At 43.2% G+C, this 13,412-nt stretch overlaps 1 protein-coding gene across 1 annotated transcript in view; it reads left to right on the top strand.

The window, feature by feature from the left end:
* The first annotated feature begins 124 nt into the window (after positions 1–124).
* Positions 125–13,412, top strand: part of LOC128689660 (L-fucose kinase) — a 146,970-nt gene continuing 133,682 nt past the window's right edge. Inside the window, exon 1 of the mRNA XM_070080519.1 lies at positions 125–148. The gene's annotated coding sequence lies outside the window, so the exon portion shown is untranslated. The remainder of the gene's footprint in view (positions 149–13,412) is intronic.

Below are 13,412 nucleotides of genomic sequence, written 5' to 3'. Positions count from 1 at the left end.
TAGGTACCATCAGTCAGTGTGTAGATACTGTCAGTCAGTGTAGATACTGTCAGTCAGTGTGTAGGGACTGTCAGTCAGTGTGTAGGGACTGTCAGTCAGTGTGTAGGTACTGTCAGTCAGTGTGTAGGTACTGTCAGCCAGTGTGTAGGTACTGTCAGTCAGTGTGTAGATACTGTCAGTCAGTGTGTAGGTACTGTCAGTCAGTGTGTAGATACTGTCAGTCAGTGTGTAGATACTGTCAGTCAGTGTGTAGATACTGTCAGTCAGTGTGTAGATACTGTCAGTGTGTAGGTACTGTCAGTCAGTGTGTAGGTACTGTCAGTCAATGTGTAGGTACTGTCAGTCAATGTGTAGGTTTACCTGGAGAGAGTTCCGGGGGTCAACACCCCCGCGGCCCGGTCTGTGACCAGGCCTCCTGGTGGATCAGGGCCTGATCAACCAGGCTGTTACTGCTGGCTGCACACTAACCAACGCACGAGCCACAGCCTGGCTGGTCAGGTACCAATTTTAGGTGCTTTTCCTGTGCCAGCTTGAAGACTGCCAGGGGTCTATTGGTAATCCCCCTTATGTATGCTGGGAGGCAGTTGAACGGTCTTGGGCCCCTGACAGTTATTGTATGCTATCTTAACGTGCTAGTGACATCCCTGCTTTTCATTGGGGGGATGTTGCATCGTCTGCCAAGTCTTTTGCTTTCGTAGTTTACCTGGAGTTTACCTGGAGAGAGTTCCGGGGGTCAACGCCCCCGCGGCCCGGTCTGTGACCAGGCCTCCTGGTGGATCAGAGCCTGATCAACCAGGCTGTTGCTGCTGGCTGCACGCAAACCAACGTACGAGCCACAGCCCGGCTGATCCGGAACTGACTTTAGGTGCTTGTCCAGTGCCAGCTTGAAGACTGCCAGGGGTCTGTTGGTAATCCCCCTTATGTGTGCTGGGAGGCAGTTGAACAGTCTCGGGCCCCTGACACTTATTGTATGGTCTCTTAACGTGCTAGTGACACCCCTGCTTTTCATTGGGGGGATGGTGCATCGTCTGCCAAGTCTTTTGCTTTCGTAGTGAGTGATTTCCGTGTGCAATTTCGGTACTAGTCCCTCTAGGATGTTCCAGGTGTATTTAATCATGTATCTCTCCCGCCTGTGTTCCAGGGAATACAGTTTTAGGAACCTCAAGCGCTCCCAGTAATTTAGGTGTTTTATCTCTGTTATCCACGCCGTGAAGGTTCTCTGTACATATCTAGGTCAGCAATTTCACCTGCCTTGAAAGGTGCTGTTAGTGTGCAGCAATATTCCAGCCTAGATACAACAAGTGACCTGAAGAGTGTCATCATGGGCTTGGCATGCCTAGTTTTGAAGGTTCTCATTATCCATCCTGTCATTTTTCTAGCAGCTGCAATTGAAGGTGAGAACCTTTGACATGATCACTCCCAGGTCTTTGACGTTGGTGTTTCGCTCTATTTTGTGGCCAGAATTTGTTTTGTACTCTGATGAAGTTTTAATTTCCTCGTGTTTACCATATCCGAGTAATTGAAATTTCTCATCGTTGAACTTCATATTGTTTTCTGCAGCCTACTGAAAGATTTGGTTGATGTCCGCCTGGAGCCTTGCAGTCTCTTCAATGGAAGACACTGTCATGCAGATTCGGGTGTCATCTGCGAAGGAAGACACGGTGCTGTGGCTGACATCCTTGTCTATGTCAGATATGAGGATGAGAAACAAGATGGGAGCGAGTACTGTGCCTTGTGGAACAGAGCTTTTCACCGTAGCTGCCTCGGACTTTACTCTGTTGACTACTACTCTTTGTGTTCTGTTTGTGAGGAAATTATAGATCCATCTACCAACTTTTCCTGTTATTCCTTTAGCATGCATTTTGTGCGCTAGTACACCATGGTCACACTTATCGAAGGCTTTTGCAAAGTCTGTATGTATTACATCTGCATTCTTTTTGTCTTCTAGTGCATCTAGGACCTTATCGTAGTGATCCAATAGTTGAGACAGACAGGAGCGACCTGTTCTAAACCCATGTTGCCCTGGGTTGTGTAATTGATTGGTTTCTAGATGGGTAGCGATCTTGCTTCTTAGGACCCTTTCAAAGATTTTTATGATATGGGATGTTAGTGCTATCGGTCTGTAGTTCTTTGCTAATGCTTTACTGCCCCCTTTGTGGAGTGGGGCTATGTCTGTTGTTTTTAGTAACTGTGGGACGACCCCCATGTCCATGCTCCCCCTCCATAGGATGGTAAAAGCTCGTGATAGGGGCTTCTTGCAGTTCTTGATGAACACGGAGTTCCATGAGTCTGGCCCTAGGGCAGAGTGCATGGGCATGTCATTTATCGCCTGTTCGAAGTCATTTGGCGTCAGGATAACATCAGATATGCTTGTGTTAACCAAATTTTGTGGCGCTCTCATTAAAAATTCATTTTGATCTTCGACTCTCAGTCTGGTTAGCGGCTTGCTAAAAACTGAGTCGTATTGGGACTTGAGTAGCTCACTCATTTCCTTGCTGTCATCTGTGTAGGACCCATCTTGTTTAAGTAGGGGCCCAGTACTGGACAATGTTCTCGACTTTGATTTGGCATAGGAAAAGAAATACTTTGGGTTTCTTTCGATTTCATTTATGGCTTTTAGTTCTTCCCGCAATTCCTAACTCCTGTAAGATTCCTTGAGCTTAAGTTCGATGTTTGCTATTTCTCTGACCAGTGACTCCCTACGCATTTCAGATATATTGGTCTCTTTTAGCCGCTCTGTTATTCTTTTCCATTGCCTGTAAAGGGAGCACCTGTCTCTTTCTATTTTACATCTACTCCTCCTTTTTCTTAGAGGAATAAGCCTTGTGCATACATCGAGTGCCACCGAGTTAATCTGCTCTAGGCATAAGTTGGGGTCTGTGTTGCTTAGTCTATCTTCCCAGCTTATATCGGTTAGGACTTGGTTTACTTGGTCCCACTTTATGTTTTTGTTATTCAAGTTGAATTTGGTGAAGGCTCTCTCGTGACTAATCTCATTATGTCGGTCTGGGGCTCAGCGCATACATGTCTGAACCTCGATTATGTTGTGATCTGAGTATATTGTTTTTGATATGGTGACATTTCTTATCAGATCATCATTGTTAGTGAAGATGAGGTCTAGTGTATTCTCCAGTCTAGTAGGCTCTATTATTTGCTGGTTTAAATTGAATTTTGTGCAGAGATTTAAAAGCTCGTGTGTGTGTGTGTGTGTGTGTGTGTGTGAGTTCTCATCAGAGCTGCCTCCTGGTGTTATCACTGCAACAACATTATTTGCTATATTCCTCCATTTTAGGTGCCTTAAGTTGAAATCCCCCAGGAGCAAGATGTTGGGGCAGGAGCTTGCAGATTTTCCAGACAGTGGTCAATTTTTAACAGCTGTTCCTGGAATTGCTGGGACATTGCATCCGGAGGCTTGTAGACTACCACAATGACTAGGTTTTGGTTCTTGATCTTTACTGCTAAAACTTCCACTACATCATATGAGGCATTAAGTAGTTCTGTGCAAACAAGTAACTCTGCGATGTACAGGCCAACCCCTCCCCCCTTTTGCCTGTTCACTCTGTCACATCTGTATAGGTTGTAACCTGGGATGCATATTTTGTTGTCCAAGTGATCCTTTATGTGGGTCTCTGTGAAAGCCGCGAACATTGCATTTGCCTCTGCAAGCAGTCCACGGATGAAAGGTATTTTGTTGTTCGTTGCTGGCTTTAGACCCTGTATATTGGCTAAGAAGAATGTCATCGGACTGGTGGTATTGTTGGCACTGGGGGGGGGGGATTTTTTTTCCGGCATTAGTATCTGTATCTGTTGGTTTGGAGTGGAGGCCATCGACTGTGGTTCCACTCCATGAATGACTGGATTTGGTGTACGATTTCTGCCATTTCCTGCCAGTTTTTTTCCTTCCTGGCACTAAAAAACCTCTCCCTCTTGAGTGGCTGTGGCTACCCAGGTTTTCCCATGGCCTGGATGTTTTGTATCTTTTTGTCCCCTTTAGATGGTGTGCCTGGCAATTTAAGTTATAGCACAGTCTTTCCTGTACTGAAGAGGGACACATTTCAGGGTGAAAAAGCTTACAGGAAGGGAGTTTGCATTTTCCTGTTGTCATATGGGCACGGCATTTTCTAGGGTGGTCATAGTTGCACGTCCCATCTGTTTTTCCAGATTTCCCATGCCTGCAGATACCAAGTGCATAGTATGTGCACAGGCTTGGTTTCCGTTTGCCTTGGGTTTCTGTGACTGTATTCCTTGTTGGTGCATGTTTACCTGTCTTATTCCTATCCTCACTAGCACCAACAATGGAACTCTCACCAGTTGTTTTTGGTAATATATCCTCATTATTGCTAGTGGAGTCCTCTTGTTTGCTATTTCCTGTGGCATTACTTGTTTGTAATATTGGTTTTATCTTGTCGTTGACTACACTTGTTTCCCCACTACAGCTCCTGTCTCCCATGAGGTCAATTATATGCATTCCCTCCTGTGTATATTTCCTGACTACCTGGACAAAATCTCCAGCTTCACCATTACTGTCTACCAGGACAGCACAATATGATATTGTTTCAGACTATGGAACAATGCACTTCTCCAGACTGAGGGACTGACCACCTCAAAACTTTAAGGGTGATGGACTGATTACATCGTCTTCAAGTCTCTTCTGCTTCTATCAACTTTTCTGTACTTGACTGAAGAAGCCTACTGTGTAGGCGAAACGTTTCGAAATAAAGATACCTAACTGTTGCATATGTGTCTTATCTAACAACCCAGGTACCTATTTTATTGATAGATAAGGATGGGAAGCAGGTGTCTTAAGGAAACATGTCCTAATGTTTCCACTCGTACCGGGGATCAAACCATGGACTTCATTGTGTGCGAGCCTCGTATGGAATTTGAAACTCATATAATAGTTTTATTTGTAAAGTTGTAGAACTGAAGATGATGATGAAGTCAGATGGTGGGATTTAATTGCATTCAGTTCCCTCACTTGCTTTACTGAGTTCCACAAAAGTGCTCAGTTCCTGCACTTATTTCACTGAGCTCCTCTACAAAAATGCTCAGTTCCTTCACTTATTTTACTGAGCTCCACAAAGGTATTCAGTTCCTTCACTTTCTTTACTGAGTTCCACAAAAGTGCTCAGTTCCCTCACTTTCATTACTGAGTTCCACAATTGTGCTCATTACCTTCATATATTTTACCGAGCTTCACAAATGTGCTCAGTTCCTTCATTTATTTTACTTAGTTCAACAAAGGTGCTCGGTTTTCTCGCTTGTGGCTTGGTTGTACGCCCCGTGGCTTGGTTGATAGGCACTCCGCTCACATGCTGAGGGCCCATGGTTCAATCCCTGGCATGGGGAGAATTGCTAGACATGTTTCCTCACGCCTGCTGTCCATGTTTACCCAGCAGTAAGTAGGTACCTGGGTGTTAGCAACCGTACATCTGCTGTCCCTGGGTGTTAGTCATTTTTTGTGGGTCACATTCTGGGGGACAAGACTGAAGGGCCACAATAGAAATAAGACAGTCATTCCTTGATGATGCACTGACTCTTATAATACCCAGGGTTAAAAATCCAAACAAAATCATATCTTAATTTACTATCTTTGACAAATGTTCTCTGTTCTCTCAGTTACCTTACTGAGCTCCACAAAAGTACTCAGTTCCAAGAAAACGACAATCAAGGAAGCTGTTCTTGCCAAAGGTGCAACTTTGATTTCGAATAAGAGATTGCAAGTGATAGAAGATGTTGAGAGACTGTTATTGGTGTGGATAAACGAAAAACAGATAGCAGGAGACAGCATCTCTCAAGCGATCATATGTGAAAAGGCTAGGAAGTTGCATGAGGATTTAATTAGAAAAATGCCTGCAACTAGTGGTGATGTGAGTGAATTTAAGGCCAGCAAAGGTTGGTTTGAGAGATTTAAGAATCGTAGTGGCATACATAGTGTGATAAGGCAAGGTGAAGCTGCCAGTTCGGACCAAAAAGCAGCGGAAAAATATGTGAAAGAATTCAAGGATTACATAGACAGTGAAGGCTTGAAACCTGAACAAGTGTTTAATTGCGACAAAACAGGCCTGTTTTGGAAGAAAATGCCAAACAGGACTTACATTACTCAGGAAGAAAAGGCTCTCCTGGGACATAAGCCTATGAAAGACAGGCTTACTCTCTTGATGTGTGCTAATGCTAGTGGTGATTGCAAAGTGAAGCCTTTATTGGTGTATCACTCTGAAACGCCCAGAGTGTTCAGGAGAAAGAATGTCCTCAAGGCTAATTTGTGTGTGATGTGGAGGGCAAACAGTAAGGCATGGGTCACTAGAGACCTTTTCTATGACTGGTTACACCATGCATTTTCCCCCACTGTGAAAAATTACCTCCTGGAAAATAAATTGGACCTTAAATGCCTCCTGGTATTAAACAATGCTCCTGGTCATCCTTCAGACTTGGCAGAGCGACTTTCTGGGGACACGAGCTTCATTAAGGTCAAGTTTTTGCCTCCTAATACCACTCCTCTCCTGCAGTCCATGGACCAGCAGGTCATTTCAAACTTCAAAAAACTCTACATAAAAGCTTGTTTCAAAAGTGTTTTGTAGTGACCACAGACACTCGATTGACTCTAAGAGAGTTTTGGAGAAATCACTTTAGCATCCGCAATTGTGTAAACCTTATAGGTAAGGCTTGGGAGGGAGTGACTAAGAGGACCTTGAACTCTGCTTGGAAGAAACTGTGGCCAGAATGTGTAGACAAAAGGGATTTTGAAGGATTTGAGGCTAACCTGAGAGTGTTAATGGTGTTAGTGTTTAGTAGGGGAATCCCCTTCCATTAGGACTTGAGGTAGCAAGTCCTTTTCCAGGGTTACTTCCCTTCTTCTTTTAATGCCACTAGGACCAGCTTCAGAGTCACTGGACCTCTGTTGCACAACATATCTGTCCATAGAGGCCTGTACCTCTCGTTCCTTTATGACTTTCCTAAAGTTTTTCACAACATTGTCAGTGTAATAGTCACCAGCACGGCTTGCAATAGCTGTGTCAGGGTGATTTTCATCAAAAAAGGTTTGCACTTTAAGCCACATTGCACACATTTCCTTAATCTTTGAAGTAGGCAACTTCTTCAATTTCTCTCTCCCCTCCTCCGAAGCAGTTTCCTCAGGTGTGGCCTCTTGCTGTTGAAGATGATCTAGCAGCTCATCAGTGGTTAGTTCTTCATTGTCCTCCTCCTCCTCCAACTCTTCCACATCCTCCCCACTAACCTCACCAATATGAGTACTAGTTTCAGGTATTTTTTCCTGTTCACCTGGGTGTTAGTCAACTGTTGTGGGTCGCATCCTGGGGGACAAGATTAAGGACCCCAATGGAAATAAGTTAGACAGTCCTCGATGATGCTCTGACTTTTTTGGGTTATCCTGGGTGGCTAACCCTCTGGGGTTAATCGTTTCTTGGTAATTGTTTCATGTTAAGCCATACCAACAACACACTCTCCACATCTTCGAGTAATACAGCTGATGGTGGTGCAGCAACAGCAACAGCTGACTGTGGTGGAGCAACAGCTGACTGTGGTGGAGCAACAGCTGACCATGGTGCAGCAGCAGCTGTGGTGCAGCAGCAGCTGACTGTAGTGCAGGAACAGCTGACTGAGGTGCAGCAGCAGCTGACTGTGGTGCAGCAGCAGCTGTGGTGCAGCAACAGCTGACTGGTCCAGCAACAGCTGACGGTGGTGCAGCAGCAGCTGACTGTGGTACGATAGTATTTCTCACCCTTTTTACCACAGGGTTGGCACTAGAAGCTTTCTTGGGGCCCATGGTCACTTATTTTGCAGGTGAAATCACTAAAAATGCTGTGATAATATGAAATGTTCTGATTGTATGCTTGGATGTGACAGTGGAGGCTGGCTTGTAAACACTGCCACCCACGGAACAAGTGAGGCTGGCTCAGGCCGCGCATGGATGCGTCTCGGACGAATTGCGTTGAGCGAGTTTTTTAGCGCTAGGCAAGGCAAAATTTTTGCGTTAAAATGTATTGCTAGGTGGATTTAACATTATGCGATGCCATCGTTAGGCGAGGGTCCACTGTATCTTGGAATTACCCAGATAATTGCAATCGAATCTGTCCCAGACTTCCACTTGGCCGATTTCATGGCACTGAGAAATTACCTGGGTGGGCTAAATTGGGATGACCTGACTATGGGTCAGGTTGGTGGTGTTGGTTGCAAATATGACATTTTTCAGAGCATAGTCCTAGCTGCCCAGACAACTTTTGTTCCGAGTAAGGAAATTAGATCTAACAAAAATAATCCCAAATGGATGAACAATAGATTAAAATATTTCACTGGTCAAAAGAGAGGCATATATAGGCATATCGAAAGATGGGATGGGCAGTTAAGAAATTGGTATATTCAATTAAAAAGAGAAATCAAAAAAAGGAATAAGAAAAGCAAAAGGGGATTATGAGGCTAAGGTCACAAGGGATTTGAGGACTAACCCAAAAGGGTTCTTTCAGGTACAGGTCCACCATCACAAATCCGGCAATCAGTTATTCGGTTCCTTCGGTTATTTGGCACTATTTTCGGCTAGCATAATTTCAAATTTCCAGGGTCGATACTTGCTGCATAAGTCATTCCAATTTTTTTTTCTCCATTTATTGTTATAACCTGCTTACTTTTAAAGATGTTATTATTATTATTATTATTATTATTATTATTATTATTATTATTATTATTATTATTTTTATTATTTTTTTTTTATTATCACACTGGCCGATTCCCACCAAGGCAGGGTGGCCCGAAAAAGAAAAACTTTCACCATCATTCACTCCATCACTGTCTTGCCAGAAGGGTGCTTTACACTACAGTTTTTAAACTGCAACATTAACACCCCTCCTTCAGAGTGCAGGCACTGTACTTCCCATCTCCAGGACTCAAGTCCAGCCTGCCAGTTTCCCTGAATCCCTTCATAAATGTTACTTTGCTCACACTCCAACAGCACGTCAAGTATTAAAAACCATTTGTCTCCATTCACTCCTATCAAACACGCTCACGCATGCCTGCTGGAAGTCCAAGCCCCTCGCACACAAAACCTCCTTTACCCCCTCTCTCCAACTTTTCCTAGGCCGACCCCTACCCCGCCTTCCTTCCACTACAGACTGATACACTCTTGAAGTCATTCTGTTTTGCTCCATTCTCTCTACATGTCCGAACCACCTCAACAACCCTTCCTCAGCCCTCTGGACAACAGTTTTGGTAATCCCGCACCTCCTCCTAACTTCCAAACTACGAACTCTCTGCATTATATTCACACCACACATTGCCCTCAGACATGACATCTCCAGCCTTCTCCTCGCTGCAACATTCATCACCCATGCTTCACACCCATATAAGAGCGTTGGTAAAACTATACTCTCATACATTCCCCTCTTTGCCTCCATGGACAAAGTTCTTTGTCTCCACAGACTCCTAAGTGCACCACTCACCCTTTTCCCCTCATCAATTCTATGATTCACCTCATCTTTCATAGACCCATCCGCTGACACGTCCACTCCCAAATATCTGAATACATTCACCTCCTCCATACTTTCTCCCTCCAATCTGATATTCAATCTTTCATCACCTAATCTTTTTGTTATCCTCATAACCTTACTCTTTCCTGTATTCACCTTTAATTTTCTTCTTTTGCACACCCTACCCAATTCATCCACCAATCTCTGCAACTTCTCTTCTGAATCTCCCAAGAGCACAGTGTCATCAGCAAAGAGCAGCTGTGACAACTCCCACTTTGTGTGTGATTCTTTATCTTTTAACTCCATGCCTCTTGCCAAGACCCTCGCATTTACTTCTCTTACAACCCCATCTATAAATATATTAAACAACCACGGTGACATCACACACCCTTGTCTAAGGCCTACTTTTACTGGGAAATAATTTCCCTCTTTCCTACATACTCTAACTTGAGCCTCACTATCCTCGTAAAAACTCTTCACTGCTTTCGGTAACCTACCTCCTACACCATACACCTGCAACATCTGCCACATTGCCCCCCTATCCACCCTGTCATACGCCTTTTCCAAATCCATAAACGCCACAAAGACCTCTTTAGCCTTATCTAAATACTGTTCACTTATATGTTTCACTGTAAACACCTGGTCCACACACCCCCTACCTTTCCTAAAGCCTCCTTGTTCATCTGCTATCATATTCTCCATCTTACTCTTAATTCTTTCAATAATAACTCTACCATACACTTTATCAGGTATACTCAGCAGACTTATCCCCCCTATAATTTTTGCACTCTCTTTTATCCCCTTTGCCTTTATACAAAGGAACTATGCATGCTCTCTGCCAATCCCTAGGTACCTTACCCTCTTCCATACATTTAATAAATAATTGCACCAACCACTCCAAAACTATATCCCCACCTGCTTTTAACATTTCTATCTTTATCCCATCAATCCCGGCTGCCTTACCCCCTATCATTTTACCTACTGCCTCACGAACTTCCACCACACTCACAACTGGCTCTTCCTCACTCCTACAAGATGTTATTCCTCCTTGTCCTATACACGAAATCACAGCTTCCCTATCTTCATCAACATTTAACAATTCCTCAAAATATTCCCTCCATCTTCCCAATACCTCTAACTCTCCATTTAATAACTCTCCTCTCCTATTTTTAACTGACAAATCCATTTGTTCTCTAGGCTTTCTTAACTTGTTAATCTCACTCCAAAACTTTTTCTTATTTTCAACAAAATTTGTTGATAACATCTCACCCACTCTCTCATTTGCTCTCTTTTTACATTGCTTCACCACTCTCTTAACCTCTCTCTTTTTGTCCATATACTCTTCCCTCTTTGCATCACTTCTACTTTGTAAAAACTTCTCATATGCTAACTTTTTCTCCCTTACTACTCTCTTTACATCATCATTCCACCAATCGCTCCTCTTCCCTCCCGCACCCACTTTCCTGTAACCACAAACTTCTGCTGAACACTCTAACACTACATTTTTAAACCTACCCCATACCTCTTCGACCCCATTGCCTATGCTCTCATCAGCCCGTCTATCCTCCAATAACTGTTTATATCTTACCCTAACTGCCTCCTCTTTTAGTTTATAAACCTCTCTCTTCCCTGATGCTTCTATTCTCCTTGTATCCCATCTACCTTTTACTCTCAGTGTAGCTACAACTAGAAAGTGATCTGATATATCTGTGGCCCCTCTATAAACATGTACATCCTGAAGTCTACTCAACAGTCTTTTATCTACCAATACATAATTCAACAAACTACTGTCATTTCGCCCTACATCATATCTTGTATACTTATTTATCCTCTTTTTCTTAAAATATGTATTACCTATAACTAAACCCCTTTCTATACAAAGTTCAATCAAAGGGCTCCCATTATCATTTACACCTGGCACCCCAAACTTACCTACCACACCCTCTCTAAAAGTTTCTCCTACTTTAGCATTCAGGTCTCCTACCACAATTACTCTCTCACTTGGTTCAAAGGCTCCTATACATTCACTTAACATCTCCCAAAATCTCTCTCTCTCCTCTACATTCCTCTCTTCTCCAGGTGCATACACGCTTATTATGACCCACTTTTCGCATCCAACCTTTACTTTAATCCACATAATTCTTGAATTTACACATTCATGTTCTCTTTTCTCCTTCCATAACTGATCATTTAACATTACTGCTACCCCTTCCTTTGCTCTAACTCTCTCAGATACTCCAGATTTAATCCCATTTATTTCCCCCCACTGAAACTCCCCTACCCCCTTCAGCTTTGTTTCGCTTAGGGCCAGGACATCCAACTTCTTTTCATTCATAACATCAGCAATCATCTGTTTCTTGTCATCCGCACTACATCCACGCACATTTAAGCATCCCAGTTTTATAAAGTTTTTCTTCTTCTCTTTTTTAGTAAATGTCTACAGGAGAAGGGGTTACTAGCCCATTGCTCCTGGCATTTTAGTCGCCTCATACGACACGCATGGCTTATGGAGGAAAGATTCTTTTCCACTTCCCCATGGACAATAGAAGAAATAAAGAAGAACAAGAGCTATTTAGAAAAAGGAGAAAAACCTAGATGTATGTATATATATATGCATTATTATTATTATTATTATTTTCTCTTGGTTGTTGGGCTATCTTATTGAAACTTGGGCAATGTATGATGGAAAGATGCTTCTTAACATACACCAAAAATGAAAGAAATCAGACCATAAATAGCGGAGTTCACTTCTCGGCCATTAACAGCACCATAGCGGTATACAGTGAACCCTCAGCTAACGATATTAATCCGTTCCCAAAATCTCTTCGTATGCTGAAATTATCGTTAGCTGAATTAATTTTCCCCATAAGAAATAATGGAAATCAAATTAATCCGTGTAAGACACCCCAAAGTATGAAAAAAAATTTTTTTTACTACATGAAATATTAATTTTAATACACACAAACTGACACTTACCTTTATTGAAGATCTGGTGATGATTGATGGGATGGGAGGAGGGGAGAGTGTGGAAGTTGTTAATGTTTAGAAGGGGAATCCCCTTCCATTAGGACTTGAGGTATCAAGTCCTTTTCCGGGGTTACTTCCCTTCTTCTTTTAATGCCACTAGGACCAGCTTGAGAGTCACTGGACCTCTGTCGCACAACATATCTGTCCATAGAGGCCTGTACCTCCCGTTCCTTTATGATTTGTCTAAAGTGGTTCACAACATTGTCATTGTGATAGTCACCAGCACGGCTTGCAATAGCTGTGTCAGGGTGATTTTCATCCATGAAGGTTTGCACTTCAAGCCACTTTGCACACATTTCCTTAATCTTTGAAGTAGGCAACTTCTTCAATTTCTCTCTCTCCTCCGAAGCAGTTTCCTCAGGTCTGGCCTCTTGCTGTTGAAGATGATCTTGCAGCTCATCAGTGGTTAGTTCTTCATTGTCTTCCTCCACCAACTCTTCCACATCCTCCCCACTAACCTCCAACCCCAAGGACTTCCCCAATGCCACAAGTGATCCCACAACTAGCATACACTTCTCAGGGTTAGCCTCAAATCCTTCAAAATCCCTTTTGTCTACACATTCTGGCCACAGTTTCTTCCAAGCAGAGTTCAAGGTCCTTTTAGTCACTCCCTCCCAAGCCTTACCTATAATGTTTACGCAATTGAGGATGCTAAAGTGATATCTCCAAAACTCTCTTAGAGTCAATCGAGTGTCTGTGGTCACTACAAAACGCTTTTGAAACTAAGCTTTTGTGTAGAGTTTTTTGAAGTTTGAAATGACCTGCTGGTCCATGGGCTGCAGGAGAGGAGTGGTATTAGGAGGCAAAAATTTGACCTTAATGAAGCTCGTGTCCCCAGAAAGTCGCTCTGCCAAGTCTGAAGGATGACCAGGAGCATTGTTTAATACCAGGAGACATTTAAGGTCC

The sequence above is a fragment of the Cherax quadricarinatus genome, unplaced genomic scaffold (assembly GCF_038502225.1).
Source record: "Cherax quadricarinatus isolate ZL_2023a unplaced genomic scaffold, ASM3850222v1 Contig557, whole genome shotgun sequence".
Lineage (NCBI taxonomy): Eukaryota > Metazoa > Arthropoda > Malacostraca > Decapoda > Parastacidae > Cherax > Cherax quadricarinatus.
Note: the sequence above shows the minus strand (reverse complement) of the source record. Positions and strands in the feature narration are given on the sequence as shown.